At 31.3% G+C, this 25,137-nt stretch overlaps 1 long non-coding RNA gene across 1 annotated transcript; it reads right to left on the bottom strand.

Annotated features, from left to right (window-relative positions):
* Positions 1-11,518: 11,518 nt before the first annotated feature.
* Positions 11,519-13,607, bottom strand: LOC139891556 (uncharacterized). Its single transcript, XR_011773703.1, has 3 exons — positions 13,343-13,607; positions 12,186-12,252; positions 11,519-11,724 (listed from the first exon to the last, which is right to left on the bottom strand). It is a non-coding gene; the product is annotated as an uncharacterized lncRNA (long non-coding RNA).
* Between the last annotated feature and the right edge of the window lie 11,530 nt (positions 13,608-25,137).

Genomic DNA, 25,137 nt, shown 5'->3' with positions numbered 1-25,137 from the left:
TTTGTGATGTAACTCAATATTTATTTATTCATTTAATTTAATAATATTAATATATAATATATTGTTTTGAGTTGGTGTAGATATGAAAATATAGAATATGTGACCACTTTGCAGCTTTCTGGATGTGTTTCCATACTTTAAAATCTAACTTACCGTAAGGTAAATTTAACTTGGATTATCTACGGTGAACCTTTAAACAATTTAAAGCGGTACACTTCACCATACACCCTTCAAATGGAACGAGGATAGACAAAGCCAGTTTAGTGTTAAAGGTTTTAAGGTTCTTTTTAGAGAGAACGTAATAACATTAATACGAATTCGAAATCAAACAAATACAAACTCATACAATAGAAATCAAACTAAACAAACATACTAACAAACGGTTATATCAACATAGTGAAACATGTTTACTTAGACTACAAAGCAAACCAAAAAACATAACATACGGAATCTAAAATACCGTTTATACTAAACAAGTAAATGAAACAAACAAACCGCGGTAGTAAGTAGGCTAATGCCAAACAAAGACCCACAGATAATCCCACCATCTGCTACCATCAAAGACCTCCACCAACGGGGTGGAGATACACCAACAAGTAGCCGTGGACAAAGAACCTACCAGGTAAACGCAACACCCGGTGTCCACCACTAACCGGCTGGCACACCACCGAGCACCACAATCCATGATAGATCAGAAACGCAACAATAATAACTCAGGCAGAAGCAGTAATTGTGGACTCGACCGGAATCACAACCTTCGGTGGCCACCACCAATAGGGTAGTGAACTACCAAATGCCACCATCCATGTCCATTCCGACGCGAAAATTGAAGGGACCCGTTCATATACATTATAAACGATTCTCAATAGTTGATTACATCGCGAGGTATTTGACCTCTATATGATACTTTTTCAGACATTGCATTCGTTTTTAAAAGATAAACTCTTTTTACATTGAAAATTAACAGGCATGCATACCATTTCATAATGTCCAACTATAAATGACCTAATCTGTCATTTACTTAATAATAATCTCTACTGAACTCAACGACTTGAATGCAACGTCTTTTGAAATATGTCATGAATGACTCCAAGTAATATCTTTAAAATGAGCAAATACACAGCGGAAGATTTCTTTAACACCTGAGAATAAACATGCTTTAAAGTGTCTACCAAAAGGTTGGTGAGTTCATTAGTTTATCATAAACGATCATTTTCATCATTTTAATAGACCACAAGAATTTCATTTCCAGTTCTCATAATATACGTCCCATACATAGAGACAAAAATCATTCATATGGTGAACTCCTGGTAACCGACATTAACAAGATGCATATAGAATATCCCCATCATTCCGGGACACCCATCGGACATGATAAAATCAAAGTACTAAAGCATTCCAAATTCCAGAATGGGGCTTGTTGGGCCCGATAGATCTATCTTTAGGATTCGCGTCAATTTGGGGGTCTGTTCCCAAATTCTTAGGCTACCAAGCTAAAAGGGCATATTCGGCTTCGATCATTCACCCATATAATGTAGTTTCAATTACTTGTGTCTATTTCGTAAAACATTTATAAAATTTGCGCATGTATTCTCAGCCCAAAAATATAAAGGGTAAAAAGGCAAATGAAACTCACCATACTGTATTTCGTAGTAAAAATACATATAACATCATTGAACAAGTGCAAGGTTGGCTTCGGATTCACGAACCTAAATTAAGTATATATATTTATATGTTGGTCAATATTTGTCTAACAAATTAGGTTATGTCATAGTGTACCACAATCCTAATGCTCGAGACTAATATGCAAAAGTCAACAAAAGTCAATTTGACTCAAAACGATTCCCAAAATTTATACATGATTATTATATAATTTAAATATCGTCGTTTTATATTTTTAAATATTTTTAAAAGATTTATTAGAGTAAATAATATTATTCATTTATTAATAAATAAAACTTTATATAAAAATATACTTTTATATATTTTAAGTAATAAAGTTCATTAATATCATAAAAAAAATATTATGATAGGTTTTATTAAGGTAAATATATTATTTGTATTACATATTTATTTGATAAAATAACATTGATAATAATAATAAATAAAAGTTGTATTATTTTGTAATAATAATTATTATTATTCTATTAATAAAAATATCAATATTTATATTCACTAAAAAAATGATATTATGATAAAATGATAATTCTAATTATAATAACTTTAATATTTACGATACTTTTTAATATTAACTTTTAAAATAATAATTTTATTTAAAATGATAATAATAATGATATTTTATATTAACAATGACATTTCATTTAAAATGATAATTTTTGTTAAAATGATAGTTTTAATACTAACGATACTTTTAATATTAATAATAAAAATAATAAGAACGATAATTTTATCTAAATCAATATCTTACAATATTTTAATTTTTATCAGGATACCCATACTCATTATTCCTTAATCGATTCATTTAATAGCTTTTAATCGTCTTTTATATCGCGTTCATGTTAATGATAATAATAATAATAGTAATCATATTAATTAGGTGTTACTAATATTAGTTTTTAATTATAATAATACTAATGATAATAAAAATTATAATAATATTAATGATAGTTAATGATAATACTAATTATAACTTTAACGATAATAATAAAAATAATAATTTTTAATGATAATACTACTTATTAATAATAATAATAATAATAATAATAATAATAATAATAATAATAATGATAATAATAATAATAATAATAATAATAATAATAATAATAATAATAATAATAATAATAATAATAATAATAATAATAATAATAATAATAATAATATTGTTACTGCTTCAGGGCCTGGGTTTGGTGATTGGCAGTGGCGGCTTGCCACCTTGCCATTTGCTTTTGGAGGGCTTGGTGTTTATTCTGCGGGAGATGTTCGTCATTATGCTTTTCTGGCTTCTCGATTACAGTCTGCTGGATTGCAGACCAAGCTCCTACGTCATGCGAGTATTGTTGGTCTTGGTCGTGCTTTTGAAGATGCATTGGGTCTGTTTAATAAAACAGTTGGGTTTGATATTTTAGGTAATCCGAGTGAGGTCGCTGCCCCAATACTCATGAAGAAATTGGCAGATGTTTATTTCACAAAGGTTACCGCTTCTGCAGAATCCACTTTTTCATTATCTCCCCGACAATCAGCCTTATGGAAATCACAGCAGAGTGATCACACCTCTGCTTGGCTAAGGGCCGTCCCTATTTTGGGGTTGGGTCAGACGATGAATGCAAAGACTTACCGATGTGTGTTGTGCTACCGGTTAGGTGTTCCATTGTTCTCTATCTCGACGGCATGCTCTGCCTGTTCAAGGGTTTTTACTGGGGATATTTTCGGGGATCACGCGGTGTCTTGTGCTGGTATGGTGGGTATTAAGCATCGACATAATATTGTCCGGGATTCCTTTGTTGATGTTTGTTATCGATCTGGGATTTCAGCGAGAAAGGAGGTTGACATTGGGTTGTCTGGAGGGAATGACAGGGCCCTCAGACCTGCAGATGTGTTACTTTATTCCTGGGATTGTGGTCGCGATGTTTGTGTTGACTTGACAGGGTCTTCTCCTTTGACACAGTCTGGGCTTTCTGACTTTGTCCCTGGACGTGCTGTGATTGATGCGGCTCGTCGAAAGCGGGTCAAGTACGAATCTAGTTGTCTGGCGATTGGTTATGGTTTCATTCCTTTCTCATTTTCTTCCCTTGGGGAATTAGAGAAGGAGGCTGTTTCTTTGCTAAAGCGGTTTCAGAAGAGTTCGATGGCGCAAGATATTGGTGCCGGTGCTGCTGCTCATATTTTTACTAAAATAGGTTTTGCTATTGCTAGAGGTGTGGGGGCCCAGATTGTCTCTAGGCTTTCCACTAATTTTTTGTAAGTTTTAAAACTTTTAAATTTATAATAATAATAATACTTATAATAATAATAATAATAATGATGATAATAATAATAATAATAATAATAATAATAATAATAATAATAATAATAATAATAATAATAATAATAATAATAATAATAATAATAATAATAATAATTAGATAAAAACTATAACAACGATAATAACGACGATAATAGTAATCATTTTTATTAATAATACAAAAATTCAATCGACTATAACTTCAAATCCATTCATCGAAACCATTCGATATCTAAATGAAAAGTTCTTAATTTTTCGCTAGCTTTCCAACGACATGCATATCTTATACCTTATCTCAACCGCATATGTAACTAATTCAGGATTCAACATAACCTATCTAATGGCAATATCAAAAGTACAAGCATGCCTAATCCTATATACTCGAGCACTAGTCAGGGATACACTATTACTATGTAAAAATTAATTTACGAGTACTCACGTATCAATATTGAGGTTCAATATTGCAGGAAAGGTACGTAAACGCAACGGAGACGATAAACACTAGATTGACCTCACGAGCATACCCATGAACATTACCCATAACCTCCATAGCTATAACCCATATTTTTCTTAGCCCTATCCTACTCGAAAAAACCGTCTTGAAATAATTCGCTCATGACCTCGTCGTAGTATTTTATGTATAAATAATAATACTAATACCACTAATAATATTAATACGATTTATAATAATAATCTTAATAATAATAATAAATATAATTATATAAATAACAAATTACCTAGTAATATGGACGTGTTTTTTATGTGTGTGTGAAGAACACTTGACCCAACATCATTTATAAAGAGTTTCCAGCATTTAGACTCCATGCATTCGCATGGAGTCCCATTGAAATTTCTATGCGACCGCATGATGTAAATTACCAACCCATATTCGACCAATTATGTTTACCGACACCTATTAATTATTATATATATAATATATATAATTTATGTATTTATTTATATATTATATTATATTTACGTACGAGGTAAAAAAATAATTTTTACTCAAATGACACGAACGTTGTCACTCGACTCATGTTCCGCTTTCGGTTTTTCGAATGACGTTTCGTACGTTTAGAAAATTATCCTTTTAAGTTACGCGACATGTACCCTTATTAATAATTAGACCTAAACGTCGATGAATCATATTATAAAAAATGTAACTTATATATTTGAGTGTTGTGGTCCTTTGCTTTTATAAATCAGTGGCTCGTTGTTTGTTGAAATATATTATTTTAAATCAGGACGTTTTATGAGTAAGTTAAAATATATATATATATATATATATATATATATATATATATATATATATATATATATATATATATATATATTTAGAATTGTAAATTTGTACATAATAAATATATTTGAAATATTTTAACTAATGGTATAATATTTAGTCTTTCAAAACTAAATATATTTCAAAGTTCGTTTTATATAATTTAACCCATTTTAAATATTAGTAGTTATTTTACCAAATAATGTTTTTAATATGAAACTAAATAGTTGATTTATCAAGGGTCACGAGTTAAGTAAAGTATACTTTTGAAATCTAAACGGAGATGATTACTAAATTTTGACTAACTCTTGTTAGCGACACTTTTGTAAATCATTTTTACCAAATATTCCAGATACCGTTAAAAAAGAAAGGTTTTCTAAATCAAGGTGGACCTCTTAACAGAGACTCGTAATCATAATTCAATGTAACTAACATTTTAATCTTTATATATTATCTTTTAATTCTATTGATAACTATTAGAATATATTTTGAAACAAATACATTTCTTTAAAGTATTATACGTCTAATACTTGTTAATGTTTTCAAGTTATAATTTATACACATATACATATATAATCATGTTCGTTCATAAAATGGTTCGTGAATTATTGGAATTTGGTCGAGGTTAAATGAGTGTATGAACACGGTTTAAACTTCTTGAGATTCAACTTACAAACTTTGCTTATCGTGTCGGGAATATATAAAGATTAAAGTTTAAATTTAGTCGGAAATTTCCGGGTTGTCACAGTACCTACCCGTTAAAGAAATTTCGTCCCGAAATTTGATTGGGATGGTCATGGCTGACAATAAGTATGTTTTCATGACGCATATAAGCTGAAGATTAGGGTTTTATCATCATTGAGTAATATGGATAAAATCATTTGATTTTGTGAAGAGTACGATTGAAGCTATTACCAAAATAGTGAAATGAGAAAGGTAAAGTTTCGTCATATCGTTTGACGTAGACAGGTTGATTTCCGAAGTTCAAGAGATATGGATAAGATCTTAGTAATAAGATTTGATTAAGGAAATTTAGGATCCGTTTTAAATGCGATCATCCATTTTGATTGCTCTGTCGGTTATTTTACTATAAATCCACTCCCTTCGTTTCCTTACAACTCACACCTTCTCTTCTTTCTCCCTCAGCTCATACTTTAAAGTATTTGTTAATATGCTCCATCCTGTTCTGATTCTTGATATACTCCTTACCTTCATATCTGTCATTCTTCTTTTTCATCTGCCGCCGGAAGAATCTATTTACTTTTACTATATCATTGGGTTTATAGTGTTTTTAGTTCTCCCGTGTCTTTATATTGCTATTTGCATCGATATATATGGTTTGTAATTTCTACATTGTTGTTGGGTTTTATATCTTCCCTTATACTTTGATGTCCCTGCTTCTGTCTTCTATAATCATTGTCATCCCCAGTTAATGCTTTCTTTTATTTGCTGCGATTTATACCCCAATTTCTGTTTCGGGGCTTTGTCCTTTCGTTTCTTCTTCTTGCGATTAAGCACAGCTTGTAATGGTATAGAATTCGCAGATATGAATTTTGGAATTAACATTGTTAATGTTCTAGGAAGGAAATTGTAATGGCACAATCTTGACTTGTCAAATTACCAGAATACCTCGGAAAAGGCCGAATCATCAAGAAATATTTTCTTAATATTTTAGAGGTTAAATAGAATACAAGAGTCGTATAACATGGCACATGATGATGTTATGATCTGTGAATCATCACGTTCCATTTAGAAACTCAGCATGAATTACTGTAATATAATCACGTTGATCAAGTGTCATTATATTATACTAATTCATGCTTCAGTTCCCAACAATACTTCAAAGCATTCTTATTTTAAACTCGAAGGATTCAAAATTTAGAAACTAAAACAGTTTCTTTTATGATGTAATACAGATAGTGCGAAGAGGTAAATGATTTCAGATAAGAATAATTATGAAAATATCTTCAGAATTATGGAGGATATTTATAATGAAATGTACGATGATATCTTAGAATTTCTAATATCAGAGGATGATGAAGAATATTGTCCGCAGGGGTTTAGAGTCAGGAGCAAGGTATTCATTAATGACTTCAGCAGGTACTAAATTATTTGGATTCTTTGAAGTCAGGTTCAGTCTTTGTGATTTGTCCATAGCCTCCTTCATACTTTGCTCAATCCGGTTTCCAGTTCCTAGACTTCTCTTTTTCCGTGCTTTGCCAGCGCACATATTCATTATCATCAAACTTTTACTGTTAAAGTCGTTTATATTTTTTACTGCTTTATCAGCATTTTTCCATTTTCGAAGAACCAATTCGTAGTTCGGAGTGTTTTTCAGAAACTTCACATTCAAATTAAGTCCAGAAGATAGACGTTATATATACACATATAACTGTTGGCGTAGACATGCTGCGAGATTTCAAAATACTGATTGCTAATTCCCGATGATTCGTATGGAAATTCTCGTTACAAGATGTGAATGAGTAAATGATGGGGTTTCAATGAATAACTATAATGCCTTTTTGGAGAGGCTAAAGTCAAAGGGTAATGAAGTTGTTGGTACATCTGCTAATAATGTGGTGGAATGTAAAAGGTTCCCCGGTAACGATGGTGTATATCTCAAGGTTATAATAAGGTTAGTCTGACTGAAAAGTCGAAGTTGACTTGCTGGAGCTGTGACAAAACTGGCTACTTTGAAAAGGAATCGCAAAGTTATTTTTGCTAATAAATGCCAAAGAATCTGACGCGGATACGTTGTTTAAACTTTTACTTTGGTTTCAAGAGTTTTTCGGGTACATAACTGTGGGTAACATGTGGTTGGATCATCATCTCGATTGCTCATCATTTGAAGCGTCTTCAGAAATTTTCGAAGGGTTTGAACACAGATTGTAATCGTTAATATACATTTGATGTTCTAACACAGTTTTGAAGTCAAAATATAGCTTTGAAAGATGTAGGAATCTAAAAGTGATGGTACCGGTTATATCTCGAATTTAATTCTGAGGTTTCAAAATTAGAATATGTAATTGAGTTTGAATGAATATGGTTGTTTTGATTTCTATGAAAGAATGTATATTATTGTGAAAGTAGGAAGTATAGTTGATAATTTGCTTAATCAGATTCGAAGAATGTAACGTATTAATTGTGAATATATATATATATCTCTCGGGTATTACCTACCCGTTAAAGAAATTTCACAATTAATATTTTGTACAAAAGAATTTTATTACAGTCTTTATGAAAATATACATGTATATATTCTCTTCAGATGTAACATAGATTTTAATGAGTTAATACTAAATTAAACTTATTCGATTTATGGTTGGAACTAGAATTGAATAATCCCTTGAAGGCTTTAGAGATTACATAAGTGTTTCTTCAATAATATTGAAATTATGAATCAATACTTCGTTATTTGTTGAGGCGTGATGTTGTTTTTTGTTAAATTCTTGTGAACTTCGCAAAGTACGAATGATGGTATCTGAAAAGTATCGGTTACATCGATGATGAAGGTGTAAAATCAAATATATCCTTGATTTATTAGGAATTGGAATTTGTTGAATTGAGACAGAGATTGTAGTTAACGATGGTTAAGTCGCGGGCGAAGGACGTACATTATTGCCTATTTGTAATATGAATTAACCGAGTAGTTAAGATTCACACACAATAGCTTAGCACGGAAAGATTTATTTTTATTTCAAAATATATATATATATATATATATATATATATATATATATATATATATATATATATATATATATATATATATATATATATATATATATATATATATATATATATATATATAAAATATACATATAATTTCTCCAGAGGAAATGAGTTAATTCTTCATAACTTGTTGATACAATATACGCGTTATTGATTCGTAATGATGTCCACAGTGATTCTTGAGCTGACGGGGTTTGTAATGTTATAGGTGTTGTTGATTCTGATGTTGACTGTACTGGCGATGCTGGTGACGATGACGGTACTGTTGATGCTGTTGGTAAAAAAAAACAAGTTTAGCTGGTTAATCACACACCATTTTTGTCAGGGTTTCTACTCTTCCTTCTATCATTTTGGTTCGCCTAACTGATTTATGGTTAAGGCTAGATTAGATAATCTCTAAGACTTTAGAGATTACATAATTGCCGCGGAATGTTTCTCAAATGAAGTTATGAGTTAATACTTCGTCAGTTATTGTTGTTGGTACTCCTTGGTATCTATGGTGCGTATGACGTTGATGCTCGTGGGATAGATTGTGAAGTTAAGGTTTACGACGCGGTTGTGGTTAGAGGTGGTAATGGTACTGTTGGCGTTGATGATGGTGGTACTGGTTATGCTGCTGGTGCTGCTGCTGGTGTTTGTAACCTTTGCACCATATTCTCCAAAGCCACTACCCGAGCGCGGAGCTCGTTGACTTCTTCTATTACACCGGGGCGATTGTCGGTTCGAACGAGCTGATAAATAAAATCTAAAATTTGATGTAGTATGTAATCGTGACGAGATACTCTGGAAATGAGAGAGAAAATGGTGTCTCGAACAGGTTCGCCGGTAAGTGCTTTAGGTTCTTCGCCAAGAGGGCAATGTGGTGGATGAAAGGGATCACCTTCTTCTTGTCTCCAATGATTAAGGAGGCTACGAACCCATCCCCAATTCATACAGAATAGATGATGGCTAATTGGTTGATCCATTCTGGTCACACTGCTTTCGGAGCTTGAGTGGGATTCCATTTCGGAATCTGAGGGACTTGAACTAATGACGAATTCCATTTCGTACGATTGAATAAGGATTTTTCGATATGAAATGATTTTCGGTTATTGGATAGTATTCTAATTACATAGAATATCCATAGATATAGAACAAAAGATTTCGTAGATTACGGAGGAATTTGTGGGATATGTCAGACAAAGTTTAAAGTAACAGATATGATAAGATATGATTTAGCAGATACGCTAAGATATGAATTTTGTCTATATACTACTCATGCAATTAATGTAGCAAGACGTGTCTAGACTAATAATGATAAGCAGATAATTTCCTAAGAAAGATAAGCAGATGATTTCTGACTAGAAATGCTAAGCAAAACTTTTGACATGCAGACACGGTCGAAGTCCAGACTTACTAATGCATCCTAACGACTTATCAGTTAGACACACTAATGCAGGCCTGGTTCGCTAAGACCACCACTCTGATACCAACTGAAGGGACCCGTTCATATACATTATAAACGATTCTCAATAATTGATTACATCGCGAGGTATTTGACCTCTATATGATACATTTTTTAGACATTGCATTCGTTTTTAAAAGATAAACTCTTTTTACATTGAAAATTAACAGGCATGCATACCATTTCATAATGTCCAACTATAAATGACATAATCTGTCATTTACTTAATAATAATCTCTACTGAACTCAACGACTTGAATGCAACGTCTTTTGAAATATGCCATGAATGACTCCAAGTAATATCTTTAAAATGAGCAAATGCACAGCGGAAGATTTCTTTAACACCTGAGAATAAACATGCTTTAAAGTGTCAACCAAAAGGTTAGTGAGTTCATTAGTTTATCATAAACGATCATTTTCATCATTTTAATAGACCACAAGAATTTCATTTCCAGTTCTCATAATATACGTCCCATACATAGAGACAAAAATCATTCATATGGTGAACACCTGGTAACCGACATTAACAAGATGCATATAGAATATCCCCATCATTCCGGGACACCCATCGGACATGATAAAATCAAAGTACTAAAGCATTCCAAATTCCAGAATGGGGCTTGTTGGGCCCGATAGATCTATCTTTAGGATTCGCGTCAATTTGGGGGTCTGTTCCCAAATTCTTAGGCTACCAAGCTAAAAGGGCATATTCGGCTTCGATCATTCACCCATATAATGTAGTTTCAATTACTTGTGTCTATTTCGTAAAACATTTATAAAATTTGCGCATGTATTCTCAGCCCAAAAATATAAAGGGTAAAAAGGCAAATGAAACTCACCATACTGTATTTCGTAGTAAAAATACATATAACATCATTGAACAAGTGCAAGGTTGGCTTCGGATTCACGAACCTAAATTAAGTATATATATTTATATGTTGGTCAATATTTGTCTAACAAATTAGGTTATGTCATAGTGTACCACAATCCTAATGCTCGATGTAGCGACCCCGACAAATCGTCAATTGACGGCGTCGACTACTTAGGTCCCGTTGCGTGGTCATAGGTCTTTAACGTGACGTTTGACCAAAGATATGTCGCATTCCTTTCAAAAATAAAGATTGTTTCAAAGTTTACAAGAATTGTTCATCCAAAAGTTACGTTACAAAGTTATAGTTACATGTGAAACCTATGCGACACAGTTTTAAAGAAAGTCAAAAGACGCTCCATGAAATGCATGTATACTCGACATCCAATGCAAGTATCAAAATAATGAGCGGAAGCATGTTTCACATAGCGTTCAAAGACCTGAGAAAAACATAGAAATCTGTCAACGAAAACGTTGGTGAAATCATAGGTTTAAGTAAGTAAGTACAAGTGAACCACAAGATTTGCATCAATGAAATAATAGTAATACATTCCAAAAGTTTGTTTCACGAGCACCCAATTATCAATGCTTAACATTCCTTCCATAGAACCCCATCACTTAGTGCTAGAACATACACTGTTTCTCGAAAATATATTTCATTCGTAAACGGTAGCGAACCGTTTGAATGAGGGTTTGTCAAACCCATATGGATCCATACAACATAAGTTCTCGCTTACACCCGGCAAGTGTAACTAATGATAATCGAATTGAGGATTTTGTTCTAAACTCGTATGTAGAATGTTTGTTTTCCTGTACTTGTGTTCACTTAGTAAAGAAATGTTTATGTTTTCTCATCCCAAATGTAAGTTCAAAAAGAGTAAAAGTGGGACTATGATCTCACCTTGAGTGCACGAGTAGTAAAGTACTTCAACAAGTAAACGTGTGCAAAGAACAATGCTAGTCTTGACCTAAACAATAGGTTGTATCAATAACGGTAAACACGATAGGTCAAAGATGTTCAATTAGTCCTATGGCTCGTTAAGACTCGATCATAATAGCATGTGAATCAAATTGTCATGTTTCATGCAAGGTACAAGTATAAAAACATGTTAGAACGATTGCACAAATATTTGGTTAAGTTTGATTAAAAGTCAACTTGGTCGGGTCAAAGTCAACGAAAAAGTCAACATGTTCGGGTCGGGTCCCGAACTATTTTTCTGAGGTTTTTAATCATATATGAGCATGTTAGAACAAGTTTCATGTGAATCGGAGGTCCGTAGTATGCCAAACATTTTTCGTATTTTGGACATGGAGGTCAGAGCCTGGACACGGCTTATGCCGCGCCGCGGCCCACAATTGTCGCGCCGCGACAATACACGGGAGCTGGTACCTGGCCAGTTTCAAATGTTCAAGTCTTGATCCAAAATTCGTTTTAGCACAAAATGCAAACCGTAAACATTTAGAACTCGCACCTTATATCGTTGGAAAGCTCTTTTGACAAGGAACATAACTAAACATGTTTCATCAAACAAAAACATCATTTCCAATGACCGATTTCTCGTCATGTGATCATTTAAAGTCCATTTTCAAGTTTCAAGTTCACAAAATGCATTTTAAGTTTCAGGAATCCAATTCACACATATGATATGCCGTTTTGAAGGTAATGAAACATGCATTACAACTAAACACTAACAATTTAACATTTCATGGTATTCAAGCATCAAAAAGTTCATCTCAAGAACGATCAAACCCTAATCAAGAATCACAAAATCATTAATCATGTTTTTGAAGTTTTACAAATCAACCTACACATCAAAATGAAGCTAGTGATACTAGTAACACAATTAAAACATGAACTTTAACGATTTAACAACATTTAATCTTCCAAAATCAAAGATTAAGCAAACCCATTTTCAAGTGTTCAAACTAGTTACTCAAAACAACAAATCGAACAAACAAAACATATATTCATGTTATACACGAGCCATAGACACTAATTAACACTTTTATAATTCAAAAACATCAAGAACACAAAATCTAGTAATTTTAGAAAGTTACCCAAATGAGATGAAATTGGTATCAAGTCGAAGAGGATGAAGAGAGGATTCCAAATATGTAATTTGTTTTGATGTTAGCCTCCAAATCCGAAATTAGATGATGAATCTTGGTTGAGTTCTTGAGAGGAAAATGGAAGTATGAAAAGAGAGAAAGAGAGAAAATGAGAGGAGGAGGTTGAAGGTTTGACTAGTTGACCTAGTCAAATCTTTGGCCTCTTTGCAAGTTTAGTCCCTCTAGTTCGGGTGCGGGTGCGTGAATTAACCAAACGAATTATTTTGAATTACACGAGAGTACGAGAGATGTTAAAATCCAATAACGAAAATATTTTAAGAAGGTTAGCTAATGGAGGCTATGAATCGAGATACTGAGGATAATATTAAAATAAAAAGACGGGCGTTAAAATAATTTAACGGAAAAATGCGGGATGTTACACTCGAGACTAATATGCAAAAGTCAACAAAAGTCAATTTGACTCAAAATGATTCCCAAAATTTATACATGATTATTATATAATTTAAATATCGTCGTTTTATATTTTTAAATATTTTTAAAAGATTTATTAGAGTAAATAATATTATTCATTTATTAATAAATAAAACTTTATATAAAAATATACTTTTATATATTTTAAGTAATAAAGTTCATTAATATCATAAAAAAAATATTATGATAGGTTTTATTAAGGTAAATATATTATTTGTATTACATATTTATTTGATAAAATAACATTGATAATAATAATAAATAAAAGTTATATTATTTTGTAATAATAATTATTATTATTCTATTAATAAAAATATCAATATTTATATTCACTAAAAAAATGATATTATGATAAAATGATAATTCTAATTATAATAACTTTAATATTTACGATACTTTTTAATATTAACTTTTAAAATAATAATTTTATTTAAAATGATAATAATAATGATATTTTATAATAACAATGACATTTCATTTAAAATGATAATTTTTATTAAAATGATAGTTTTAATACTAACGATACTTTTAATATTAATAATAAAAATAATAAGAACGATAATTTTATCTAAATCAATATCTTACAATATTTTAATTTTTATCTGGATACCCATACTCATTATTCCTTAATCGATTCATTTAATAGCTTTTAATCGTCTTTTATATCGCGTTCATGTTAATGATAATAATAGTAATCATATTAATTAGGTGTTACTAATATTAGTTTTTAATTATAATAATACTAATGATAATAAATATTATAATAATATTAATGATAATTAATGATAATACTAATTATAACTTTAACGATAATAATGATAATAATAAAAATAATAATTTTTAATGATAATACTACTTATTAATAATAATAATAATAATAATAATAATAATAATAATAATAATAATAATAATAATAATAATAATAATAATAATTAGATAAAAACTATAACAACGATAATAACGACGATAATAGTAATCATTTTTATTAATAATACAAAAATTCAATCGACTATAACTTCAAATCCATTCATCGAAACTATTTGATATCTAAATGAAAAGTTCTTAATTTTTCGCTAGCTTTCCAACGACATGCATATCTTACACCTTATCTCAATCGCATATGTAACTAATTCAGGATTCAACATAACCTATCTAATGGCAATATCAAAAGTACAAGCATGCCTAATCTTATATACTCGAGCACTAGTCAGGGATACACTATTACTATGTAAAAATTAATTTACGAGTACTCACGTATCAATATTGAGGTTCAATATTGCAGGAAAGGTACGTAAATGCAACGGAGACGATAAACACTAGATTGACCTCACGAGCATACCCATGAACATTACCCATAACCTCCATAGCTATAACCCATATTTTTCTTAGCCCTATCCTACTCGAAAAAACCGTCTTGAAATAATTCGCTCATGACCTCGTCGTAGTATTTTATGTATAAATAATAATACTAATACCACTAATAATATTAATACGATTTATAATAATAATCTTAATAATAATAATAAATATAATTATATAAATAACAAATTACCTAGTAATATGGACGTGTTTTTTATGTGTGTGTGAAGAACACTTGACCCAACATCATTTATAAAGAGTTTCCAGCATTTAGACTCCATGCATTCGCATGGAGTCCCATTGAAATTTCTATGCGACCGCATGATGTAAATTACCAACCCATATTCGACCAATTATGTTTACCGACACCTATTAATTATTATATATATAATATATATAATTTATGTAATTATTTATATATTATATTATATTTACGTACGAGGTAAAAAAATAATTTTTACTCAAATGACACGGACGTTGTCACTCGACTCATGTTCCGCTTTCGGTTTTTCGAATGACGTTTCGTACGTTTAGAAAATTATCCTTTTACGTTACGCGACATGTACCCTTATTAATAATTAGACCTAAACGTCGATGAATCATATTATAAAAAATGTAACTTATATATTTGAGTGTTGTGGTCCTTTGCTTTTATAAATCAGTGGCTCGTTGTTTGTTGAAATATATTATTTTAAATCCGGACGTTTTATGACTAAGTTAAAATATATATATATATATATATATATATATATATATATATATATATATATATATATATATATATATATATATATATATATATATATATATATATATATATATATATATATATATATTTAGAATTGTAAATTTGTACATAATAAATATATTTGAAATATTTTAACTAATTGTATAATATTTAGTCTTTCAAAACTAAATTTATTTCAAAGTTCGTTTTATATAATTTAACCCATTTTAAATATTAGTAGTTATTTTACCAAATAATGTTTTTAATATGAAACTAAATAGTTGATTTATCAAGGGTCACGAGTTAAGTAAAGTATACTTTTGAAATCTAAACGGAGATGATTACTAACTTTTGACTAACTCTTGTTAATGACACTTTTGTAAATCATTTTTACCAAATATTCCTGATACCGTTAAAAAAGAAAGGTTTTCTAAATCAAGGTGGACCTCTTAACAGAGACTCGTAATCATAATTCAATGTAACTAATATTTTAATCTTTATATATTATCTTTTAATTCCATTGATAACTATTAGAATATATTTTGAAACAAATACATTTCTTTAAAGTATTATACGTCTAATACTTGTTAATGTTTTCAAGTTATAATTTATACACATAAACATATATAATCATGTTCGTTCATAAAATGGTTCGTGAATCATTGGAATTTGGTCGAGGTTAAATGAGTGTATGAACACAATTTAAACTTCTTGAGATTCAACTTACAAACTTTGCTTATCGTGTCGGGAATATATAAAGATTAAAGTTTAAATTTGGTCGGAAATTTTCGGGTTGTCACAAAAATGACGATTATCGATGGCAGCAAAAAGGAGACTAGATGAGTTCAAAGTGATTAAAGTGTTGATGTGGTGCGAGGTGTATATAAAATAGTTTATATTTTACTAGGAAAAACTATTAAATACGATACAATTTTACACAAGATATTTATTTATTTATAGAATGGATATACTTAAACCTTGCTACAACACTTATAGGCAGTGTACCTAATCGTACAGTAGTGTAGTTTTTAGTAAGTCCGGTTCGTTCCACAGGAAAATCTTTAAACAAAGCTCAACGCTATATTAGTTTACTTTTATAAAAATACAAATATATATATAAGTAATATTATTATTATAAAGGGGGGTTTTTACCGTTTAATGACCGGTTTGTCGATTTTAAAACTTTAGTCGCAGTTAAAACCTAATGTAAAATATTAAATAAATACAAGACTTAAATTAAAGCGTAAAGTAAATAACGATAATGAAATTGCCAATAATAAAAATGCGATAAAATTAAATAACAATAAATAAAAGTGCGATAATTAGAAGTGCAATTAAATATAAAGTAAAGGAAATAAAATATGAAATAAAAGAATTATGCTTATTTAAACTTCCGTAATCATGATGTTTGACGTGTTGATTTTAGTTTTATGCCCATGGGTTAATTGTCCTTTGTCCTGAATTATTCAATATGTCCGTCTGATTTTTGTCCATAACAGTCCATCAGTCATAAATATAAAGTGCGAGTGTCCTCGTCAAATTATTATTATACCCGAAGTTAAATATTCCAACTAATTGGGGATTCGAATTATAACAAGGTTTTAATACTTTGTTTAATGAATACACCAGGTTATCGACTGCGTGTAAACCAAGGTTTTACTTACTTTGTTAACAATTACACCAATTACCCTTGAATGTAATTTCACCCCTGTTTTAATTATTCTAGTGGCTATTAATTCATTCCCGTGTCCGGTTAAATGAACGATTATTCGTACATATAAATACCCCGCCCATCGTGTCCGATCGAGTGTATACGGTAATTTATAGGGACGCCCAATTGTAAATCTTTATATTAACATTAACAAACTTTCATTTAGTTAAACAAATATAAAGCCCATTAATAGCCCATAGTCTAATTTCCACAAGTGTCGTTCTTTTGTCCAAACCCCAATTATGGTACAAAGCCCAATTACCCAATTTTTAGTAATTAGCCCAACATCATGATTACTTCGTTTTAAATAAGCATAATAATAACTTAGCTACGAGACATTAATATAAAAAGGTTGAACATAACTTACAATGATTAAAAATAGCGTAGCGTTACACGGACAGAATTTCGACTTACACCCTTAAAACAATCCTTAACATAACCTTATTATTATTATTAATTAAAATTAAAATTATAAATATTTATTTATATGTTTGAGATAGAGGGAGATAGATATTATGTGTAAAGAAAACGGATGCCAGAAGTCGCTTTAAATTGAATGTGGCCTGGAAAAGGGGATCATGCGACTCGCATGAGTTTCCCCTTCCAGCCATGCGAGTCACATGGCAAGAGATTCCAGCTCATGATCTTTTGTCTGATTGCTTGCCGACATAATAAATAAATAATATAAATATATAAATAATTTTAATAATTATTTATATATTATATTATATTTATATGCATAGTTGAGTAGATATTTTTGGTCCGTTGCGTCGGGCGTTTCTTCTAGGCTCAGGTCCCGGTTCCGGATTTTCGAACGTCCTCGCATATTATTTTAAATCGCGTACTTTGCGTCTTGTAACTTGTACTCTTGTCATTTTGAGACGTTCCTCATCAATAATTTGAACCTTTTTGATTGAATCTTGTACTTTTTAGCTTTTTGGACCTTTCCGTCTTTAATTTGTCGAATCTGCCTTTTGTCTTCACTTTTTAATATTTAAACGAATATTGCTTGTAAATCGAACAATACCAACTAAAATCTTGTCTTTCTTGGGGAATAATGCTATAAAATATATGTTCCTTTTTAGCCTTATCAATATCCCCACACTTGAGCGTTGCTTGTCCTCAAGCAATACAGTCTTGAAACACTTGAATCACTTCTTTATTCTTCACACTTTGTACATCAGTGACTTCAATACGGCGGTATGAACAATGGTAGTAACGATGTGGTTTACAGTCCCACATGACTATAAAAATTTAGATCCATTAAGGAAATTGGATCTTTATGAAAACATTTGATCTTTTGAAAATTAAATCTAGTTTTTACCCTAGATAAGTTTTCCGGGATAACCCTTTACCGGTGCTTGCAAAATATTTTTGTGGGTTTGGTGGGTTTCAGATTTGAAAATTTTAGCTCAAACTTGCGGTTTTGTGTCACCCACTTGCTAACCTTGTATTAGGAAAGCAACACGTCCAGTTTACTTGTTCCGTATATTACCTTTCGGCAAACTACCGTCCGGTTGTAAAGGAAAGCGTTGAACAAGCAACTGTTTAAGGCAATGTCCCGTGACACGCTTTTGATTATGGTCTATAACGTGTCGGACGCAATTACTATCCTTGGTAGGAGCAATAGTAAAGCTCACCCTTATAATTTTTCGGTCTGGCACAAGGTCCTGTCTTCGACCATGCTATGCAACCACCGTTCTTACGGTTGACACCCGATTTAGTTCAGGTGACCTAATGAATTCCAGGTGAATTCCTAGGATTTTACGTTCAATGGTAATGAACGCATTGAAAATAGGGTTTTCAGAAAACAAATTGGTTTGTAATTTTGATCAAAATATTTTCTCGTTTAAGCTCGAGTTTAGATATCATTGAATTCCATGAGTTTGAATTCTCAATCTTTAAGGTCAATCTCTAGGATTGAGTAATATCAGTCTTAAAAGCTAATTTTTAATCTTTAAGGAGATTATCCTTTCTGGGGATCTGATTCATTAGTCTTATCCAGCTAATTTGCATGGTGCCCCCCCATTGTACGAGATAAATCCTTCTCATGGTTAGGATAAATCTGACCACTTGGCGACCCTGTTTAATGCTGAGGTCCGTGGATTTCCTGCTGATTTTAGTGATGACTTTTCTAGATTTTTCGTCAACCTACAGCTGGTCTGGACGACAACTTCATGACCTAAATCAAGAAGCGCGTTTCTTTTTCGGAAGACTTTACTTCCTTTTAATGATGGAATTGATTCATCGTGTAGATCCATCTCTTCTTTTCTTTCATCGGGTAAAACAGTTTAGTTTAGTCCAAAGCAAAAGTATTTTCAATTATTTGTTACAGATATATGTGACATATGTTTAAAATAATTTGGTAAATTTTCCCACACTTGGCTTTTTATTTTTCTTTTTATCGTCCTCTATTCCATTTTAAATGAATTTTAACATTTTAGTTTGTTTCTCAATTTATGTCCTTTCCGAGGTAACAATAATTTCGGTGTTAAAACCTAGTTTTATCGTTCATAAATATGTATAAACATGATTTTAAATTCATTTAATTGAAAAATTTTACTAGAATTGGGTAGTCAGTATATAAGACTAGGGCTGTTCTTTTTTATCAGAGAGCACTAGATTCTAATACAACTACTGCTTTACTAGTATTTTTAATGGTAACCAAGTGTTTAATATAAAAATTTTAAAATCCGAAAGAATTTAACCCCTTCCCACACTTAAGATCTTGCAATGCCCTCATTTGCAAGAAATCAGTAACAATTTAAATTATTGAGGGTGATTTGTGTGAAAATGATTAAATTTTTACCAAAGTTTCCAAATATATTGGCGTTTGTTTGCTGAATGATAAATGGTGCACATCATTTGTTCATTCCGTCTTGTTGTTATTTCACATATATTTTGCATCTTGTCGTCAAAATTACTTGCTTTTGCTGAACTTAATGCCAGTCTTTGAAAACGCGTTGTTTTATCCTGTTTTGTGCATAACATAAAATACATACAATACAAATATAATCATACATGTAATTTGAAATGGAACTTTGGCATCCCACTTTCAAATTATAAGAAAAATATTAGTACACAATAATAATAGAAATATCAAACATTACATAAATGTAATTAAAATGTTAAGTGTTTAAAATAATAAAAATATAAATTACCAACTTATCTCTACTGATCAGGAGGTGGGTTAGGAGGATAATTAGGATAAGGATCCCAATTCATGTTCGCGTCCGGGTTCCATGGCTGATTATAGGTGAACTGGTATGCTGCGTCATAATCATATGAATCATAGGGTGGTCTCATTTCTGGCTGATGTGCGGGATAGTATGCGGGTCGGGTCGGATAATACATCTCGCCAGGCTGCAACTGGCTTATAATTTGGCGCTGATGATAATCCCATCGGCCATGCTCTCGTTGCCGGGAATGCTCGTAGTCATTCCGACGTTGCCATGCCTCGTACTGCATATGCCTATCATAGTTCGTCATGTATTCATCCTCCATACGAACGCCTAAATCAAGAGCCGTCTCCCGAACAACTCCTATAATGTTGTTCGCCTCTTCCATTTCGTCATCCGAACCTCTTTCTACCTGTCGCTGAGGTCCCTCGTATCGATATACCCGACCACGTCTCATCAATAATACCCTTGCACCGTGATAAAGGTTTGAAATTATATTTTCACCTTCGTCCTCTATTTCGTTCATTGGACCCCCTTGGTGCTTATCCACACCTAAATACTCTCCAATGAGAGTAATGAAAATACCACCACCTATAATACTCCCCGATTTCATCCCCGAAACTACATTAGCGAGATAATAACCAACACAATAGGGAATGTTAACGAAACTCCTCGGGTCTCTAATACACTTGAGGTAGAACAAATCGTTTACGGTCAATTTCTCCTTATTCTTACCCCTTTGTGTAATTGTGTTTGCTAAGAATCTATGAATCACCCGGAGTTCAGCTCTGTCTATATCTAAGTATGTATGATTTCCACTGGCGTGAAATTCATTAAAGTGGGACATACGCCTCCAGACGGCGTTAATATCAAATTCCCTATCTATCCTTTCTCCTTGGGCAATCAGGCTATTACAGTCGGGGCTCAAAAGTTCAGCAGGGGTGTAAATCTGTAAGGCCCTGGCTAAATCTATCATGGACATTCTGTACATGCGTCCACCTAACAGAAATCTAATAAAGCTTCTATCATCTATCCTCCTAACATCACTGTTTAACTTAATAGTACTAAGTAATTCTATACACCATTCCCTATATATGGTTCTACGAATGGAAAATAGGCGCATCCAATCGTTAAACTGAGAATTACCATACCTTTGCACCAATAATTCCCGAATCGGTTCGGCAAGGTCAACTGTTTCCAAAGGTACCCAGTCAATTGCCCTTGGCATTTCAACAACCTTAAAGTAGAGAATGTGCATGTTCTTTTGATAATCTGGATACTCTATCCAACATCGATCAAATCTCAGATTTGGGTGTAACTGATCTTCATTAATGTCTAAGCTCAGAATCATTTGATGTGGAGCGAATTGACGAAACTGATTCATGAATAATTGATCTTGATCGTGATAAGGAATATGTTGCTCCTCATGTTCTTCTTCTTCTTGTTGCATATGTTGTTCTTGTTCATAAAACATTTCCGGTTCGGGCTCTGGTTGTCTGGACGATGATGCACCGTCCGTATCTGTATTTCTCTGCAAAACACATTAAACACAAAATTTGTGCATCCAAATATGCATTAGTGTTAGCAAAATAATAACTTGAAACAATTATGATGACATGTTCAATTCATAACATATTTTATACACATTTTCTTAACAATAACAATTCTACACTTTTACATACGAAAATGTGTACAATGTTTTATCACATTTAAACTCTTAAATATGTCAACAATAATCATTATAGCAATTAAACTCTTGTTACATGGCATTCAAATCAAACTAGTGCTCATTTTCATATTTTTGTCAAGTCTACACTTTGTCAAATAAGCATATACGAAAAATGTACATTAAGTTCATAAGCATTTATCTCAAATAACATGCCAAAATAATCACTACTAGTAATGAAACAAGTTTCAAATGGCCTTTATATCAAATTATCCAAGTTCATGAATTTTTTTAGACTTAAAAAGTCTACTTTAATTCTCAAAAACATGTTTAGGCTCAAAGTTTGGATCAATTAACTACCTAAACATGTTACACTACTTAATTTAGCAACAATTCATGACAAAAATCGGCCATAACCTGTTTATATCAAAAAGCCCCAAATTGCTCAAGAACACAAACCCTAGATTCTTAAAAATTTGAAGTTTTTAGCTTCAATTCATGTTAAATAGCTTCAATCTAGGATATACATGCATAATATAACAACAATTTAGCTCTAATTACACCTAAAATTAACAAAATCAAAATATAAAATTTCTAGCTCAAGAACACAAAAATTCGAATTTAAAGAGATTAGGGGTGAAATCTTTACCTTTCTCCTGAAGGGGTTGAGACTACTGAATCTAGGCATGATTGTTGTGAAGTTTTGCAAGAAATTTGGTGAAAAATGATGAAAATTTGAGAGGATTTGAGAGTAAGTTCGTGTATGTGTGTGTATTTGTGAGAAAGAAACAGCTCGACTGAATAAATTGATCCTGGCCAGTTTTTATTAGCCATGCGAGTCGCATGGTTTCCTGCCCATCCCCATGCGAGTCGCATGGGGGTATTTTTCAGGTATTTTTTTTTTTTTTTTTTAATAAAACCTTATACTTTTAAAACATAAAATTTAATAAAATTTAAGAATTTTGTTTCTTTTTAAGACGAGGTCGTTTCGGGACGATGCCCTAGTCCGTCCTTTGACAAAATTTTAAAATTTGTCAATTTCAAGCAATTGTTTTAAAAGCTTAGATTTTTGGATTTTTTAATTTTTTTGGCATACTTTAAATCAATAAGATTAAAAATAATGATAATAAAAGTTCTCGTCCCTCCCTCGGGTAAAGCAATTTCGGTTCAAAGACCTAGTCTTCAACTTACGACAAATTTTAAAAATCATATTTTTAACTTAATGAGATAAAGTAAATTTTTGTTTTTAAATTCACACAACTTAAATATAAAATTCAAAATTAATATTAAAAAAAATCACACCAAACTTAAAATTTGAAATGCATAAAATTAAAAATTTATATTTTAAAAATTAAAAATTCACACCAAACTTAATTTAAAAATTTATAAATTCATATCAAACTTATATTAATTTTTTCAAATATTTACAATTTTAAATATATTGTTTTTACAAAGTTTACAATATTAATTTAAGATTTAAATATTAATTTTAAAAACATGTTAAAAATAAAATTTAAAAATCTTTTTGTCTTTTTATCCCACTTTAATCAATCAAATATTATCAAAAATATGCGCCCCTCTTTTCGGTAAAGTAATTTCGGTTCCAAGACCTAATTTAACTCATGACGAATTTTTGAAATATTTTGGGTTGATTGTTTAAAGATATTTATACCTTAAGAATAAACGTTAAATTTCGCAGTGATGTAATAAATTTTTGAATGATATCAATAATTTCGGTCGCCAAACCTAATTTTATTCAATACCAATTTAATACTTTTTAGCGAACAAATTAGCGTTTATTATCAAAAGGTTAAACATAAAAATAAAAATAAAAACTGTACAGACATACCTGTGAAATAGATTTCTTAGTTATATGATCTATTATATTCATAAGATAGTCGGTTTAATTGATTTTCCATGGCTACATAGGCGTAACCTCGAGCATTCAGTGTCTTTTCTTCTAAACATATGAACGGTCCGTCTCTGCATAAAGTAACAAATTCGGTATTTGAATAGGTTTGATTATTTGAACATTTACCTCCATGTGACCATTTTCCGCATTTGTGACATCGTTCTAGGTGTCGTGCTCTTCTTTTCGCTGCGGATTTTGATTTTCCTTTACCAAATTGTAACTTATTATCTTCGCATCTGGATTCTTTTCTAACTCCGTCCATTCTTTCTCTGATTACTGATACTAATTCGCTCGGTAGTATGTCATTATTACGTTTAGTGATCAAAGCGTGTAGCATTAGACCATGGTTTAGTTCACAGGCAGTCTTCATTTCGTAGAAACCTAAAAAAAAATAAAAATTCAGAATGGAGGGAGAAGACTAGTTCTTTAGGGTCTGCTAGGGAAAGACCATACGTGTTCCATTTTCGAGAACTACACGAAAACGGACAATCTAACTCTAACAGAAATACATATAATCCTTTAAAGACTTGATTCTCCCCACACTTAGTTAGCTGTGGTGTCGAAATTGTGATTAACTTCGTTGTCGACTTCCATCGGACCATGTATGTAATGTTTAACTCTGTGACCATTAACTTTAAATTCAATCCCATTCGAATTTATCAATTCTATCGTTCCGTATGGGAAAACTCTTTTGACTATGAATGGTCCAGACCATCTTGATTTCAATTTTCCAGGAAATAGCTTGAATCGTGAATTGA

Source organism: Rutidosis leptorrhynchoides, chromosome 2 (genome assembly GCF_046630445.1).
Source record: "Rutidosis leptorrhynchoides isolate AG116_Rl617_1_P2 chromosome 2, CSIRO_AGI_Rlap_v1, whole genome shotgun sequence".
Classification (NCBI taxonomy): domain Eukaryota; kingdom Viridiplantae; phylum Streptophyta; class Magnoliopsida; order Asterales; family Asteraceae; genus Rutidosis; species Rutidosis leptorrhynchoides.
Note: the sequence above shows the minus strand (reverse complement) of the source record. Positions and strands in the feature narration are given on the sequence as shown.